Source organism: Platichthys flesus, chromosome 2, assembly GCF_949316205.1.
Source record: "Platichthys flesus chromosome 2, fPlaFle2.1, whole genome shotgun sequence".
NCBI lineage: Eukaryota > Metazoa > Chordata > Actinopteri > Pleuronectiformes > Pleuronectidae > Platichthys > Platichthys flesus.
The window spans coordinates 6,424,439-6,442,481 of NC_084946.1; the positions used below are offsets into that span (position 1 = coordinate 6,424,439).

Genomic DNA, 18,043 nt, shown 5'->3' on the forward strand with positions numbered 1-18,043 from the left:
TAGAATATCAAAATTTAAAATAGAAAAAAATGTATATATATATATATAAATATATATATAAAAAGCTGAAGAGAAAATAAAACAACAATAGTGCAAATATGTAAGACCGGATGGGCTGTGACTGAGAACACAAGTATTCGAGGGAGAGGCTCAGGAATTTCCCTGGAGCTTCTCCTGCCAGCCCCAAGTAAAAACTTATGATAATATCCGAATGAGCCAAGGTGAGAAAAAAGCAATTCACCCCTTGACTCAGGTGACTCCAACGATCTGCCCATTTAACATCACTGACATGATTGGGCATATTGTGCACTGAGACATTTCACTTTGTACTACGAGTTGTGTAAACATTGATGTTTTTGTGGTAGTAGTACATTCTGTAATCCCTTAGTGTTCAACTACTAAGGGACAGTCATCAGAACATTCTGTAATTCACTTACTACTTCCTACTCATCAGTCATTCACACCTTGACTCAGGACCTGTCAATTTAACATATGTAAGCAATTGTACTCAAAGTATTCAATAGATTAGTTCCCTGACCTGGAATCGAACCCGGGCCACGGCGGTGAGAGCATCGATCCTAACCACTAGACCATCAGGGACATCTGTCAAGCTCTTGAAGGCAGCTGCTCAAGAATTTCTGGCCTTTAAAAGGAGCAGGACTTGAAGTACCTCCAACTACTTCTAGCGGTGGTGGCAGTATGCAGAAACATTGCTTGTGTTTCTGTGAAACTATGAATGGAAGATCGGATGGGCTGTGTATGAGAACACAAGTATTCGAGGGAGAGGCTCAGGAATTTCCCTGGAGCTTCTCCTGCCAGCCCCAAGTAAAAACTTATGATAATATCCGAATGAGCCAAGGTGAGAAAAAAGCAACTCGCACCTTGACTCAGATGACTCCAACGACCTGCCCATTTAACATCAGTGACATGGATTGGGCATATTCTGCACTGCTTCATTTCACTTTCAAGATTCAAGATTCAAGATTTTTTTTTTGCCAAATGCACAACAATAACATTAATCAGTCGCTGGCAGTGAAATGCTTGAGTCTCAGGCTCTCTTCTAGCAATGCTCAAGTAATTACAACCTATGAAATAAAATAAAATATAAATAGCATAAAATGAAATAGAATATCAAAATTTAAAATAGAAAAAAATGTATATATATATATATATAAATAGCTGAAGAGAAAATAAAACAACAATAGTGCAAATATGTAAGACCGGATGGGCTGTGACTGAGAACACAAGTATTCGAGGGAGAGGCTCAGGAATTTCCCTGGAGCTTCTCCTGCCAGCCCCAAGTAAAAACTTATGATAATATCCGAATGAGCCAAGGTGAGAAAAAAGCAATTCACACCTTGACTCAGGTGACTCCAACGACCTGCCCATTTAACATCACTGACATGATTGGGCATATTGTGCACTGAGACATTTCACTTTGTACTACGAGTTGTGTAAACATTGATGTTTTTGTGGTAGTAGTACATTCTGTAATCCCTTAGTGTTCACCTACTAAGGGACAGTCATCAGAACATTCTGTAATTCACTTACTACTTCCTACTCATCAGTCATTCACACCTTGACTCAGGACCTGTCAATTTAACATATGTAAGCAATTGTACTCAAAGTATTCAATAGATTAGTTCCCTGACCGGGAATCGAACCCGGGCCACGGCGGTGAGAGCGCCGGATCCTAACCACTAGACCATCAGGGACATCTGTCGTGCTCTTGAAGGCAGCTGCTCAAGAATTTCTGGCCTTTAAAATGAGCAGGACTTGAAGTACCTCCAACCACTTCTAGCGGTGGTGGCAGTATGCAGAAACATTGTTTGTGTTTCTGTGAAACTATGAATGGAAGATCGGATGGGCTGTGTATGAGAACACAAGTATTCGAGGGAGAGGCTCAGGAATTTCCCTGGAGCTTCTCCTGCCAGCCCCAAGTAAAAACTTATGATAATGTCCGAATGAGCCAAGGTGAGAAAAAAGCAATTCGCACCTTGACTCAGATGACTCCAACGACCTGCCCATTTAACATCAGTGACATGGATTGGGCATATTCTGCACTGCTTCATTTCACTTTCAAGATTCAAGATTCAAGATTTTTTTATTGCCAAATGCACAACAATAACATTAAGCAGTCGCTGGCAGTGAAATGCTTGAGTCTCAGGCTCTCTTCTAGCAATGCTCAAGTAATTACAACCTATGAAATAAAATAAAATATAAATAGCATAAAATTAAATAGAATATCAAAATTTAAAATAGAAAAAAATGTATATATATATATATAAATAGCTGAAGAGAAAATAAAACAACAATAGTGCAAATATGTAAGACCGGATGGGCTGTGACTGAGAACACAAGTATTCGAGGGAGAGGCTCAGGAATTTCCCTGGAGCTTCTCCTGCCAGCCCCAAGTAAAAACTTATGATAATATCCGAATGAGCCAAGGTGAGAAAAAAGCAATTCACCCCTTGACTCAGGTGACTCCAACGATCTGCCCATTTAACATCACTGACATGATTGGGCATATTGTGCACTGAGACATTTCACTTTGTACTACGAGTTGTGTAAACATTGATGTTTTTGTGGTAGTAGTACATTCTGTAATCCCTTAGTGTTCACCTACTAAGGGACAGTCATCAGAACATTCTGTAATTCACTTACTACTTCCTACTCATCAGTCATTCACACCTTGACTCAGGACCTGTCAATTTAACATATGTAAGCAATTGTACTCAAAGTATTCAATAGATTAGTTCCCTGACCTGGAATCGAACCCGGGCCACGGCGGTGAGAGCATCGATCCTAACCACTAGACCATCAGGGACATCTGTCAAGCTCTTGAAGGCAGCTGCTCAAGAATTTCTGGCCTTTAAAAGGAGCAGGACTTGAAGTACCTCCAACTACTTCTAGCGGTGGTGGCAGTATGCAGAAACATTGCTTGTGTTTCTGTGAAACTATGAATGGAAGATCGGATGGGCTGTGTATGAGAACACAAGTATTCGAGGGAGAGGCTCAGGAATTTCCCTGGAGCTTCTCCTGCCAGCCCCAAGTAAAAACTTATGATAATATCCGAATGAGCCAAGGTGAGAAAAAAGCAACTCGCACCTTGACTCAGATGACTCCAACGACCTGCCCATTTAACATCAGTGACATGGATTGGGCATATTCTGCACTGCTTCATTTCACTTTCAAGATTCAAGATTCAAGATTTTTTTTTTGCCAAATGCACAACAATAACATTAATCAGTCGCTGGCAGTGAAATGCTTGAGTCTCAGGCTCTCTTCTAGCAATGCTCAAGTAATTACAACCTATGAAATAAAATAAAATATAAATAGCATAAAATGAAATAGAATATCAAAATTTAAAATAGAAAAAAATGTATATATATATATATATAAATAGCTGAAGAGAAAATAAAACAACAATAGTGCAAATATGTAAGACCGGATGGGCTGTGACTGAGAACACAAGTATTCGAGGGAGAGGCTCAGGAATTTCCCTGGAGCTTCTCCTGCCAGCCCCAAGTAAAAACTTATGATAATATCCGAATGAGCCAATGTGAGAAAAAAGCAATTCACACCTTGACTCAGGTGACTCCAACGACCTGCCCATTTAACATCACTGACATGATTGGGCATATTGTGCACTGAGACATTTCACTTTGTACTACGAGTTGTGTAAACATTGATGTTTTTGTGGTAGTAGTACATTCTGTAATCCCTTAGTGTTCACCTACTAAGGGACAGTCATCAGAACATTCTGTAATTCACTTACTACTTCCTACTCATCAGTCATTCACACCTTGACTCAGGACCTGTCAATTTAACATATGTAAGCAATTGTACTCAAAGTATTCAATAGATTAGTTCCCTGACCGGGAATCGAACCCGGGCCACGGCGGTGAGAGCGCCGGATCCTAACCACTAGACCATCAGGGACATCTGTCGTGCTCTTGAAGGCAGCTGCTCAAGAATTTCTGGCCTTTAAAATGAGCAGGACTTGAAGTACCTCCAACCACTTCTAGCGGTGGTGGCAGTATGCAGAAACATTGTTTGTGTTTCTGTGAAACTATGAATGGAAGATCGGATGGGCTGTGTATGAGAACACAAGTATTCGAGGGAGAGGCTCAGGAATTTCCCTGGAGCTTCTCCTGCCAGCCCCAAGTAAAAACTTATGATAATATCCGAATGAGCCAAGGTGAGAAAAAAGCAACTCGCACCTTGACTCAGATGACTCCAACGACCTGCCCATTTAACATCAGTGACATGGATTGGGCATATTCTGCACTGCTTCATTTCACTTTCAAGATTCAAGATTCAAGATTTTTTTTTTGCCAAATGCACAACAATAACATTAATCAGTCGCTGGCAGTGAAATGCTTGAGTCTCAGGCTCTCTTCTAGCAATGCTCAAGTAATTACAACCTATGAAATAAAATAAAATATAAATAGCATAAAATGAAATAGAATATCAAAATTTAAAATAGAAAAAAATGTATATATATATATATATAAATAGCTGAAGAGAAAATAAAACAACAATAGTGCAAATATGTAAGACCGGATGGGCTGTGACTGAGAACACAAGTATTCGAGGGAGAGGCTCAGGAATTTCCCTGGAGCTTCTCCTGCCAGCCCCAAGTAAAAACTTATGATAATATCCGAATGAGCCAATGTGAGAAAAAAGCAATTCACACCTTGACTCAGGTGACTCCAACGACCTGCCCATTTAACATCACTGACATGATTGGGCATATTGTGCACTGAGACATTTCACTTTGTACTACGAGTTGTGTAAACATTGATGTTTTTGTGGTAGTAGTACATTCTGTAATCCCTTAGTGTTCACCTACTAAGGGACAGTCATCAGAACATTCTGTAATTCACTTACTACTTCCTACTCATCAGTCATTCACACCTTGACTCAGGACCTGTCAATTTAACATATGTAAGCAATTGTACTCAAAGTATTCAATAGATTAGTTCCCTGACCGGGAATCGAACCCGGGCCACGGCGGTGAGAGCGCCGGATCCTAACCACTAGACCATCAGGGACATCTGTCGTGCTCTTGAAGGCAGCTGCTCAAGAATTTCTGGCCTTTAAAATGAGCAGGACTTGAAGTACCTCCAACCACTTCTAGCGGTGGTGGCAGTATGCAGAAACATTGTTTGTGTTTCTGTGAAACTATGAATGGAAGATCGGATGGGCTGTGTATGAGAACACAAGTATTCGAGGGAGAGGCTCAGGAATTTCCCTGGAGCTTCTCCTGCCAGCCCCAAGTAAAAACTTATGATAATGTCCGAATGAGCCAAGGGGAGAAAAAAGCAATTCGCACCTTGACTCAGATGACTCCAACGACCTGCCCATTTAACATCAGTGACATGGATTGGGCATATTCTGCACTGCTTCATTTCACTTTCAAGATTCAAGATTCAAGATTTTTTTATTGCCAAATGCACAACAATAACATTAAGCAGTCGCTGGCAGTGAAATGCTTGAGTCTCAGGCTCTCTTCTAGCAATGCTCAAGTAATTACAACCTATGAAATAAAATAAAATATAAATAGCATAAAATGAAATAGAATATCAAAATTTAAAATAGAAAAAAATGTATATATATATATATAAATAGCTGAAGAGAAAATAAAACAACAATAGTGCAAATATGTAAGACCGGATGGGCTGTGACTGAGAACACAAGTATTCGAGGGAGAGGCTCAGGAATTTCCCTGGAGCTTCTCCTGCCAGCCCCAAGTAAAAACTTATGATAATATCCGAATGAGCCAAGGTGAGAAAAAAGCAATTCACCCCTTGACTCAGGTGACTCCAACGATCTGCCCATTTAACATCACTGACATGATTGGGCATATTGTGCACTGAGACATTTCACTTTGTACTACGAGTTGTGTAAACATTGATGTTTTTGTGGTAGTAGTACATTCTGTAATCCCTTAGTGTTCACCTACTAAGGGACAGTCATCAGAACATTCTGTAATTCACTTACTACTTCCTACTCATCAGTCATTCACACCTTGACTCAGGACCTGTCAATTTAACATATGTAAGCAATTGTACTCAAAGTATTCAATAGATTAGTTCCCTGACCTGGAATCGAACCCGGGCCACGGCGGTGAGAGCATCGATCCTAACCACTAGACCATCAGGGACATCTGTCAAGCTCTTGAAGGCAGCTGCTCAAGAATTTCTGGCCTTTAAAAGGAGCAGGACTTGAAGTACCTCCAACTACTTCTAGTGGTGGTGGCAGTATGCAGAAACATTGCTTGTGTTTCTGTGAAACTATGAATGGAAGATCGGATGGGCTGTGTATGAGAACACAAGTATTCGAGGGAGAGGCTCAGGAATTTCCCTGGAGCTTCTCCTGCCAGCCCCAAGTAAAAACTTATGATAATATCCGAATGAGCCAAGGTGAGAAAAAAGCAACTCGCACCTTGACTCAGATGACTCCAACGACCTGCCCATTTAACATCAGTGACATGGATTGGGCATATTCTGCACTGCTTCATTTCACTTTCAAGATTCAAGATTCAAGATTTTTTTTGCCAAATGCACAACAATAACATTAATCAGTCGCTGGCAGTGAAATGCTTGAGTCTCACGCTCTCTTCTAGCAATGCTCAAGTAATTACAACCTATGAAATAAAATAAATTATAAATAGTATAAAATGATATAGAATATCAAAATTTAAAATAGAAAAAAATGTATATATATATATATATATAAATAGCTGAAGAGAAAATAAAACAACAATAGTGCAAATATGTAAGACCGGATGGGCTGTGACTGAGAACACAAGTATTCGAGGGAGAGGCTCAGGAATTTCCCTGGAGCTTCTCCTGCCAGCCCCAAGTAAAAACTTATGATAATATCCGAATGAGCCAAGGTGAGAAAAAAGCAATTCACACCTTGACTCAGGTGACTCCAACGACCTGCCCATTTAACATCACTGACATGATTGGGCATATTGTGCACTGAGACATTTCACTTTGTACTACAAGTTGTGTAAACATTGATGTTTTTGTGGTAGTAGTACATTCTGTAATCCCTTAGTGTTCACCTACTAAGGGACAGTCATCAGAACATTCTGTAATTCACTTACTACTTCCTACTCATCAGTCATTCACACCTTGACTCAGGACCTGTCAATTTAACATATGTAAGCAATTGTACTCAAAGTATTCAATAGATTAGTTCCCTGACCGGGAATCGAACCCGGGCCACGCGAGTGAGAGCGCCGGATCCTAACCACTAGACCATCAGGGACATCTGTCGTGCTCTTGAAGGCAGCTGCTCAAGAATTTCTGGCCTTTAAAATGAGCAGGACTTGAAGTACCTCCAACCACTTCTAGCGGTGGTGGCAGTATACAGAAACATTGCTTGTGTTTCTGTGAAACTATGAATGGAAGATCGGATGGGCTGTGTATGAGAACACAAGTATTCGAGGGAGAGGCTCAGGAATTTCACTGGAGCTTCTCCTGCCAGCCCCAAGTAAAAACTTATGATAATGTCCGAATGAGCCAAGGTGAGAAAAAAGCAACTCGCACCTTGACTCAGATGACTCCAACGACCTGCCCATTTAACATCAGTGACATGGATTGGGCATATTCTGCACTGCTTCATTTCACTTTCAAGATTCAAGATTCAAGATTTTTTTATTGCCAAATGCACAACAATAACATTAAGCAGTCGCTGGCAGTGAAATGCTTGAGTCTCAGGCTCTCTTCTAGCAATGCTCAAGTAATTACAACCTATGAAATAAAATAAAATATAAATAGCATAAAATGAAATAGAATATCAAAATTTAAAATAGAAAAAAATGTATATATATATATATAAATAGCTGAAGAGAAAATAAAACAACAATAGTGCAAATATGTAAGACCGGATGGGCTGTGACTGAGAACACAAGTATTCGAGGGAGAGGCTCAGGAATTTCCCTGGAGCTTCTCCTGCCAGCCCCAAGTAAAAACTTATGATAATATCCGAATGAGCCAAGGTGAGAAAAAAGCAATTCACACCTTGACTCAGGTGACTCCAACGACCTGCCCATTTAACATCACTGACATGATTGGGCATATTGTGCACTGAGACATTTCACTTTGTACTACGAGTTGTGTAAACATTGATGTTTTTGTGGTAGTAGTACATTCTGTAATCCCTTAGTGTTCACCTACTAAGGGACAGTCATCAGAACATTCTGTAATTCACTTACTACTTCCTACTCATCAGTCATTCACACCTTGACTCAGGACCTGTCAATTTAACATATGTAAGCAATTGTACTCAAAGTATTCAATAGATTAGTTCCCTGACCGGGAATCGAACCCGGGCCACGGCGGTGAGAGCGCCGGATCCTAACCACTAGACCATCAGGGACATCTGTCGTGCTCTTGAAGGCAGCTGCTCAAGAATTTCTGGCCTTTAAAATGAGCAGGACTTGAAGTACCTCCAACCACTTCTAGCGGTGGTGGCAGTATACAGAAACATTGCTTGTGTTTCTGTGAAACTATGAATGGAAGATCGGATGGGCTGTGTATGAGAACACAAGTATTCGAGGGAGAGGCTCAGGAATTTCCCTGGAGCTTCTCCTGCCAGCCCCAAGTAAAAACTTATGATAATGTCCGAATGAGCCAAGGTGAGAAAAAAGCAATTCGCACCTTGACTCAGATGACTCCAACGACCTGCCCATTTAACATCAGTGACATGGATTGGGCATATTCTGCACTGCTTCATTTCACTTTCAAGATTCAAGATTCAAGATTTTTTTATTGCCAAATGCACAACAATAACATTAAGCAGTCGCTGGCAGTGAAATGCTTGAGTCTCAGGCTCTCTTCTAGCAATGCTCAAGTAATTACAACCTATGAAATAAAATAAAATATAAATAGCATAAAATGAAATAGAATATCAAAATTTAAAATAGAAAAAAATGTATATATATATATATAAATAGCTGAAGAGAAAATAAAACAACAATAGTGCAAATATGTAAGACCGGATGGGCTGTGACTGAGAACACAAGTATTCGAGGGAGAGGCTCAGGAATTTCCCTGGAGCTTCTCCTGCCAGCCTCAAGTAAAAACTTATGATAATATCCGAATGAGCCAAGGTGAGAAAAAAGCAACTCGCACCTTGACTCAGATGACTCCAACGACCTGCCCATTTAACATCAGTGACATGGATTGGGCATATTCTGCACTGCTTCATTTCACTTTCAAGATTCAAGATTCAAGATTTTTTTTTTGCCAAATGCACAACAATAACATTAATCAGTCGCTGGCAGTGAAATGCTTGAGTCTCAGGCTCTCTTCTAGCAATGCTCAAGTAATTACAACCTATGAAATAAAATAAATTATAAATAGTATAAAATGAAATAGAATATCAAAATTTAAAATAGAAAAAAATGTATATATATATATATATAAATAGCTGAAGAGAAAATAAAACAACAATAGTGCAAATATGTAAGACCGGATGGGCTGTGACTGAGAACACAAGTATTCGAGGGAGAGGCTCAGGAATTTCCCTGGAGCTTCTCCTGCCAGCCCCAAGTAAAAACTTATGATAATATCCGAATGAGCCAAGGTGAGAAAAAAGCAATTCACCCCTTGACTCAGGTGACTCCAACGATCTGCCCATTTAACATCACTGACATGATTGGGCATATTGTGCACTGAGACATTTCACTTTGTACTACGAGTTGTGTAAACATTGATGTTTTTGTGGTAGTAGTACATTCTGTAATCCCTTAGTGTTCACCTACTAAGGGACAGTCATCAGAACATTCTGTAATTCACTTACTACTTCCTACTCATCAGTCATTCACACCTTGACTCAGGACCTGTCAATTTAACATATGTAAGCAATTGTACTCAAAGTATTCAATAGATTAGTTCCCTGACCTGGAATCGAACCCGGGCCACGGCGGTAAGCATCGATCCTAACCACTAGACCATCAGGGACATCTGTCAAGCTCTTGAAGGCAGCTGCTCAAGAATTTCTGGCCTTTAAAAGGAGCAGGACTTGAAGTACCTCCAACTACTTCTAGCGGTGGTGGCAGTATGCAGAAACATTGATTGTGTTTCTGTGAAACTATGAATGGAAGATCGGATGGGCTGTGTATGAGAACACAAGTATTCGAGGGAGAGGCTCAGGAATTTCCCTGGAGCTTCTCCTGCCAGCCCCAAGTAAAAACTTATGATAATATCCGAATGAGCCAAGGTGAGAAAAAAGCAACTCGCACCTTGACTCAGATGACTCCAACGACCTGCCCATTTAACATCAGTGACATGGATTGGGCATATTCTGCACTGCTTCATTTCACTTTCAAGATTCAAGATTCAAGATTTTTTTTTTGCCAAATGCACAACAATAGCATTAATCAGTCGCTGGCAGTGAAATGCTTGAGTCTCAGGCTCTCTTCTAGCAATGCTCAAGTAATTACAACCTATGAAATAAAATAAATTATAAATAGTATAAAATGAAATAGAATATCAAAATTTAAAATAGAAAAAAATGTATATATATATATATATATATAAATATATATATAAATAGCTGAAGAGAAAATAAAACAACAATAGTGCAAATATGTAAGACCGGATGGGCTGTGACTGAGAACACAAGTATTCGAAGGAGAGGCTCAGGAATTTCCCTGGAGCTTCTCCTGCCAGCCCCAAGTAAAAACTTATGATAATATCCGAATGAGCCAAGGTGAGAAAAAAGCAATTCACACCTTGACTCAGGTGACTCCAACGACCTGCCCATTTAACATCACTGACATGATTGGGCATATTGTGCACCGAGACATTTCACTTTGTACTACGAGTTGTGTAAACATTGATGTTTTTGTGGTAGTAGTACATTCTGTAATCCCTTAGTGTTCACCTACTAAGGGACAGTCATCAGAACATTCTGTAATTCACTTACTACTTCCTACTCATCAGTCATTCACACCTTGACTCAGGACCTGTCAATTTAACATATGTAAGCAATTGTACTCAAAGTATTCAATAGATTAGTTCCCTGACCGGGAATCGAACCCGGGCCACGGCGGTGAGAGCGCCGGATCCTAACCACTAGACCATCAGGGACATCTGTCGTGCTCTTGAAGGCAGCTGCTCAAGAATTTCTGGCCTTTAAAATGAGCAGGACTTGAAGTACCTCCAACCACTTCTAGCGGTGGTGGCAGTATGCAGAAACATTGCTTGTGTTTCTGTGAAACTATGAATGGAAGATCGGATGGGCTGTGTATGAGAACACAAGTATTCGAGGGAGAGGCTCAGGAATTTCCCTGGAGCTTCTCCTGCCAGCCCCAAGTAAAAACTTATGATAATGTCCGAATGAGCCAAGGTGAGAAAAAAGCAACTCGCACCTTGACTCAGATGACTCCAACGACCTGCCCATTTAACATCAGTGACATGGATTGGGCATATTCTGCACTGCTTCATTTCACTTTCAAGATTCAAGATTCAAGATTTTTTTATTGCCAAACGCACAACAATAACATTAAGCAGTCGCTGGCAGTGAAATGCTTGAGTCTCAGGCTCTCTTCTAGCAATGCTCAAGTAATTACAACCTATGAAATAAAATAAATTATAAATAGTATAAAATAAAATGAAATAGAATATCAAAATTTAAAATAGATATATTTTAAATATATCTAGCCCAAGCCCCAAGTAAAAACTTATGATAATATCCGAATGAGCCAAGGTGAGAAAAAAGCAATTCACACCTTGACTCGGGTGACTCCAACGACCTGCCCATTTAACATCACTGACATGATTGGGCATATTGTGCACTGAGACATTTCACTTTGTACTACGAGTTGTGTAAACACTGATGTTTTTGTGGTAGTAGTACATTCTGTAATCCCTTAGTGTTCACCTACTAAGGGACAGTCATCAGAACATTCTGTAATTGACTTACTACTTCCTACTCATCAGTCATTCACACCTTGACTCAGGACCTGTCAATTTAACATATGTAAGCAATTGTACTCAAAGTATTCAATAGATTAGTTCCCTGACCGGGAATCGAACCCGGGCCACGGCGGTGAGAGCGCCGGATCCTAACCACTAGACCATCAGGGACATCTGTCGAGCTCTTGAAGGCAGCTGGACAAGAATTTCTGGCCTTTAAAAGGAGCAGGACTTGAAGTACCTCCAACCACTTCTAGCGGTGGTGGCAGTATGCAGAAACATTGCTTGTGTTTCTGTGAAACTATGAATGGAAGATCGGATGGGCTGTGTATGAGAACACAAGTATTCGAGGGAGAGGCTCAGGAATTTCCCTGGAGCTTCTCCTGCCAGCCCCAAGTAAAAACTTATGATAATGTCCGAATGAGCCAAGGTGAGAAAAAGGCAATTCGCACCTTGACTCAGATGACTCCAACGACCTGCCCATTTAACATCAGTGACATGGATTGGGCATATTCTGCACTGCTTCATTTCACTTTCAAGATTCAAGATTCAAGATTTTTTTATTGCCAAATGCACAACAATAACATTAAGCAGTCGCTGGCAGTGAAATGCTTGAGTCTCAGGCTCTCTTCTAGCAATGCTCAAGTAATTACAACCTATGAAATAAAATAAATTATAAATAGTATAAAATGAAATAGAATATCAAAATTTAAAATAGAAAAAAATGTATATATATATATATAAATAGCTGAAGAGAAAATAAAACAACAATAGTGCAAATATGTAAGACCGGATGGGCTGTGACTGAGAACACAAGTATTCGAGGGAGAGGCTCAGGAATTTCCCTGGAGCTTCTCCTGCCAGCCCCAAGTAAAAACTTATGATAATATCCGAATGAGCCAAGGTGAGAAAAAAGCAATTCACACCTTGACTCAGGTGACTCCAACGACCTGCCCATTTAACATCACTGACATGATTGGGCATATTGTGCACTGAGACATTTCACTTTGTACTACGAGTTGTGTAAACATTGATGTTTTTGTGGTAGTAGTACATTCTGTAATCCCTTAGTGTTCACCTACTAAGGGACAGTCATCAGAACATTCTGTAATTCACTTACTACTTCCTACTCATCGGTCATTCACACCTTGACTCAGGACCTGTCAATTTAACATATGTAAGCAATTGTACTCAAAGTATTCAATAGATTAGTTCCCTGACCGGGAATCGAACCCGGGCCACGGCGGTGAGAGCGCCGGATCCTAACCACTAGACCATCAGGGACATCTGTCGTGCTCTTGAAGGCAGCTGCTCAAGAATTTCTGGCCTTTAAAATGAGCAGGACTTGAAGTACCTCCAACCACTTCTAGCGGTGGTGGCAGTATGCAGAAACATTGCTTGTGTTTCTGTGAAACTATGAATGGAAGATCGGATGGGCTGTGTATGAGAACACAAGTATTCGAGGGAGAGGCTCAGGAATTTCCCTGGAGCTTCTCCTGCCAGCCCCAAGTAAAAACTTATGATAATGTCCGAATGAGCCAAGGTGAGAAAAAAGCAACTCGCACCTTGACTCAGATGACTCCAACGACCTGCCCATTTAACATCAGTGACATGGATTGGGCATATTCTGCACTGCTTCATTTCACTTTCAAGATTCAAGATTCAAGATTTTTTTATTTCAAAATGCACAACAATAACATTAAGCAGTCGCTGGCAGTGAAATGCTTGAGTCTCAGGCTCTCTTCTAGCAATGCTCAAGTAATTACAACCTATGAAATAAAATAAATTATAAATAGTATAAAATAAAATGAAATAGAATATCAAAATTTAAAATAGAAAAAAATGTATATATATATATATATATATAAATATATATATAAATAGCTGAAGAGAAAATAAAACAACAATAGTGCAAATATGTAAGACCGGATGGGCTGTGACTGAGAACACAAGTATTCGAAGGAGAGGCTCAGGAATTTCCCTGGAGCTTCTCCTGCCAGCCCCAAGTAAAAACTTATGATAATATCCGAATGAGCCAAGGTGAGAAAAAAGCAATTCACACCTTGACTCAGGTGACTCCAACGATCTGCCCATTTAACATCACTGACATGATTGGGCATATTGTGCACTGAGACATTTCACTTTGTACTACGAGTTGTGTAAACATTGATGTTTTTGTGGTAGTAGTACATTCTGTAATCCCTTAGTGTTCACCTACTAAGGGACAGTCATCAGAACATTCTGTAATTCACTTACTACTTCCTACTCATCAGTCATTCACACCTTGACTCAGGACCTGTCAATTTAACATATGTAAGCAATTGTACTCAAAGTATTCAATAGATTAGTTCCCTGACCTGGAATCGAACCCGGGCCACGGCGGTGAGAGCATCGATCCTAACCACTAGACCATCAGGGACATCTGTCAAGCTCTTGAAGGCAGCTGCTCAAGAATTTCTGGCCTTTAAAAGGAGCAGGACTTGAAGTACCTCCAACTACTTCTAGCGGTGGTGGCAGTATGCAGAAACATTGCTTGTGTTTCTGTGAAACTATGAATGGAAGATCGGATGGGCTGTGTATGAGAACACAAGTATTCGAGGGAGAGGCTCAGGAATTTCCCTGGAGCTTCTCCTGCCAGCCCCAAGTAAAAACTTATGATAATATCCGAATGAGCCAAGGTGAGAAAAAAGCAATTCACACCTTGACTCAGGTGACTCCAACGACCTGCCCATTTAACATCACTGACATGATTGGGCATATTGTGCACCGAGACATTTCACTTTGTACTACGAGTTGTGTAAACATTGATGTTTTTGTGGTAGTAGTACATTCTGTAATCCCTTAGTGTTCACCTACTAAGGGACAGTCATCAGAACATTCTGTAATTCACTTACTACTTCCTACTCATCAGTCATTCACACCTTGACTCAGGACCTGTCAATTTAACATATGTAAGCAATTGTACTCAAAGTATTCAATAGATTAGTTCCCTGACCGGGAATCGAACCCGGGCCACGGCGGTGAGAGCGCCGGATCCTAACCACTAGACCATCAGGGACATCTGTCGTGCTCTTGAAGGCAGCTGCTCAAGAATTTCTGGCCTTTAAAATGAGCAGGACTTGAAGTACCTCCAACCACTTCTAGCGGTGGTGGCAGTATGCAGAAACATTGCTTGTGTTTCTGTGAAACTATGAATGGAAGATCGGATGGGCTGTGTATGAGAACACAAGTATTCGAGGGAGAGGCTCAGGAATTTCCCTGGAGCTTCTCCTGCCAGCCCCAAGTAAAAACTTATGATAATGTCCGAATGAGCCAAGGTGAGAAAAAAGCAACTCGCACCTTGACTCAGATGACTCCAACGACCTGCCCATTTAACATCAGTGACATGGATTGGGCATATTCTGCACTGCTTCATTTCACTTTCAAGATTCAAGATTCAAGATTTTTTTATTGCCAAATGCACAACAATAACATTAAGCAGTCGCTGGCAGTGAAATGCTTGAGTCTCAGGCTCTCTTCTAGCAATGCTCAAGTAATTACAACCTATGAAATAAAATAAATTATAAATAGTATAAAATAAAATGAAATAGAATATCAAAATTTAAAATAGAAAAAAATGTATATATATATATATATATATAAATATATATATAAATAGCTGAAGAGAAAATAAAACAACAATAGTGCAAATATGTAAGACCGGATGGGCTGTGACTGAGAACACAAGTATTCGAAGGAGAGGCTCAGGAATTTCCCTGGAGCTTCTCCTGCCAGCCCCAAGTAAAAACTTATGATAATATCCGAATGAGCCAAGGTGAGAAAAAAGCAATTCACACCTTGACTCAGGTGACTCCAACGACCTGCCCATTTAACATCACTGACATGATTGGGCATATTGTGCACCGAGACATTTTACTTTGTACTACGAGTTGTGTAAACATTGATGTTTTTGTGGTAGTAGTACATTCTGTAATCCCTTAGTGTTCACCTACTAAGGGACAGTCATCAGAACATTCTGTAATTCACTTACTACTTCCTACTCATCAGTCATTCACACCTTGACTCAGGACCTGTCAATTTAACATATGTAAGCAATTGTACTCAAAGTATTCAATAGATTAGTTCCCTGACCGGGAATCGAACCCGGGCCACGGCGGTGAGAGCGCTGGATCCTAACCACTAGACCATCAGGGACATCTGTCGTGCTCTTGAAGGCAGCTGCTCAAGAATTTCTGGCCTTTAAAATGAGCAGGACTTGAAGTACCTCCAACCACTTCTAGCGGTGGTGGCAGTATGCAGAAACATTGCTTGTGTTTCTGTGAAACTATGAATGGAAGATCGGATGGGCTGTGTATGAGAACACAAGTATTCGAGGGAGAGGCTCAGGAATTTCCCTGGAGCTTCTCCTGCCAGCCCCAAGTAAAAACTTATGATAATGTCCGAATGAGCCAAGGTGAGAAAAAAGCAACTCGCACCTTGACTCAGATGACTCCAACGACCTGCCCATTTAACATCAGTGACATGGATTGGGCATATTCTGCACTGCTTCATTTCACTTTCAAGATTCAAGATTCAAGATTTTTTTATTGCCAAATGCACAACAATAACATTAAGCAGTCGCTGGCAGTGAAATGCTTGAGTCTCAGGCTCTCTTCTAGCAATGCTCAAGTAATTACAACCTATGAAATAAAATAAATTATAAATAGTATAAAATAAAATGAAATAGAATATCAAAATTTAAAATAGATATATTTTAAATATATCTAGCCCAAGCCCCAAGTAAAAACTTATGATAATATCCGAATGAGCCAAGGTGAGAAAAAAGCAATTCACACCTTGACTCGGGTGACTCCAACGACCTGCCCATTTAACATCACTGACATGATTGGGCATATTGTGCACTGAGACATTTCACTTTGTACTACGAGTTGTGTAAACACTGATGTTTTTGTGGTAGTAGTACATTCTGTAATCCCTTAGTGTTCACCTACTAAGGGACAGTCATCAGAACATTCTGTAATTGACTTACTACTTCCTACTCATCAGTCATTCACACCTTGACTCAGGACCTGTCAATTTAACATATGTAAGCAATTGTACTCAAAGTATTCAATAGATTAGTTCCCTGACGGGGAATCGAACCCGGGCCACGGCGGTGAGAGCGCCGGATCCTAACCACTAGACCATCAGGGACATCTCTCGAGCTCTCGAAGGCAGCTGGCCAAGAATTTCTGGCCTTTAAAAGGAGCAGGACTTGAAGTACCTCCAACCACTTCTAGCGGTGGTGGCAGTATGCAGAAACATTGCTTGTGTTTCTGTGAAACTATGAATGGAAGATCGGATGGGCTGTGTATGAGAACACAAGTATTCGAGGGAGAGGCTCAGGAATTTCCCTGGAGCTTCTCCTGCCAGCCCCAAGTAAAAACTTATGATAATGTCCGAATGAGCCAAGGTGAGAAAAAGGCAATTCGCACCTTGACTCAGATGACTCCAACGACCTGCCCATTTAACATCAGTGACATGGATTGGGCATATTCTGCACTGCTTCATTTCACTTTCAAGATTCAAGATTCAAGATTTTTTTATTGCCAAATGCACAACAATAACATTAAGCAGTCGCTGGCAGTGAAATGCTTGAGTCTCAGGCTCTCTTCTAGCAATGCTCAAGTAATTACAACCTATGAAATAAAATAAATTATAAATAGTATAAAATAAAATGAAATAGAATATCAAAATTTAAAATAGAAAAAAATGTATATATATATATATATATATAAATATATATATAAATAGCTGAAGAGAAAATAAAACAACAATAGTGCAAATATGTAAGACCGGATGGGCTGTGACTGAGAACACAAGTATTCGAAGGAGAGGCTCAGGAATTTCCCTGGAGCTTCTCCTGCCAGCCCCAAGTAAAAACTTATGATAATATCCGAATGAGCCAAGGTGAGAAAAAAGCAATTCACACCTTGACTCAGGTGACTCCAACGACCTGCCCATTTAACATCACTGACATGATTGGGCATATTGTGCACCGAGACATTTCACTTTGTACTACGAGTTGTGTAAACATTGATGTTTTTGTGGTAGTAGTACAT

General features: G+C 40.2%; 11 non-coding genes across 11 annotated transcripts; all 11 read right to left on the bottom strand.

Moving 5' to 3' along the window:
* Window positions 1–1,643: 1,643 nt before the first annotated feature.
* On the bottom strand, window positions 1,644–1,715 carry trnae-cuc (transfer RNA glutamic acid (anticodon CUC)). Its single transcript has one exon. It is a non-coding gene; the product is annotated as a tRNA-Glu (tRNA).
* Window positions 1,716–3,870: 2,155 nt separating this feature from the next.
* Window positions 3,871–3,942, bottom strand: trnae-cuc (transfer RNA glutamic acid (anticodon CUC)). Its single transcript has one exon. It is a non-coding gene; the product is annotated as a tRNA-Glu (tRNA).
* Window positions 3,943–4,985: 1,043 nt separating this feature from the next.
* Window positions 4,986–5,057, bottom strand: trnae-cuc (transfer RNA glutamic acid (anticodon CUC)). Its single transcript has one exon. It is a non-coding gene; the product is annotated as a tRNA-Glu (tRNA).
* Window positions 5,058–7,212: 2,155 nt separating this feature from the next.
* On the bottom strand, window positions 7,213–7,284 carry trnae-cuc (transfer RNA glutamic acid (anticodon CUC)). Its single transcript has one exon. It is a non-coding gene; the product is annotated as a tRNA-Glu (tRNA).
* A 1,041-nt stretch (window positions 7,285–8,325) lies between these two features.
* trnae-cuc (transfer RNA glutamic acid (anticodon CUC)) lies at window positions 8,326–8,397 on the bottom strand. Its single transcript has one exon. It is a non-coding gene; the product is annotated as a tRNA-Glu (tRNA).
* A 2,645-nt stretch (window positions 8,398–11,042) lies between these two features.
* Window positions 11,043–11,114, bottom strand: trnae-cuc (transfer RNA glutamic acid (anticodon CUC)). The gene has a single exon. It is a non-coding gene; the product is annotated as a tRNA-Glu (tRNA).
* A 927-nt stretch (window positions 11,115–12,041) lies between these two features.
* On the bottom strand, window positions 12,042–12,113 carry trnae-cuc (transfer RNA glutamic acid (anticodon CUC)). Its single transcript has one exon. It is a non-coding gene; the product is annotated as a tRNA-Glu (tRNA).
* Window positions 12,114–13,154: 1,041 nt separating this feature from the next.
* On the bottom strand, window positions 13,155–13,226 carry trnae-cuc (transfer RNA glutamic acid (anticodon CUC)). Its single transcript has one exon. It is a non-coding gene; the product is annotated as a tRNA-Glu (tRNA).
* Window positions 13,227–14,928: 1,702 nt separating this feature from the next.
* trnae-cuc (transfer RNA glutamic acid (anticodon CUC)) lies at window positions 14,929–15,000 on the bottom strand. Its single transcript has one exon. It is a non-coding gene; the product is annotated as a tRNA-Glu (tRNA).
* Window positions 15,001–16,064: 1,064 nt separating this feature from the next.
* Window positions 16,065–16,136, bottom strand: trnae-cuc (transfer RNA glutamic acid (anticodon CUC)). Its single transcript has one exon. It is a non-coding gene; the product is annotated as a tRNA-Glu (tRNA).
* A 927-nt stretch (window positions 16,137–17,063) lies between these two features.
* Window positions 17,064–17,135, bottom strand: trnae-cuc (transfer RNA glutamic acid (anticodon CUC)). Its single transcript has one exon. It is a non-coding gene; the product is annotated as a tRNA-Glu (tRNA).
* Between the last annotated feature and the right edge of the window lie 908 nt (window positions 17,136–18,043).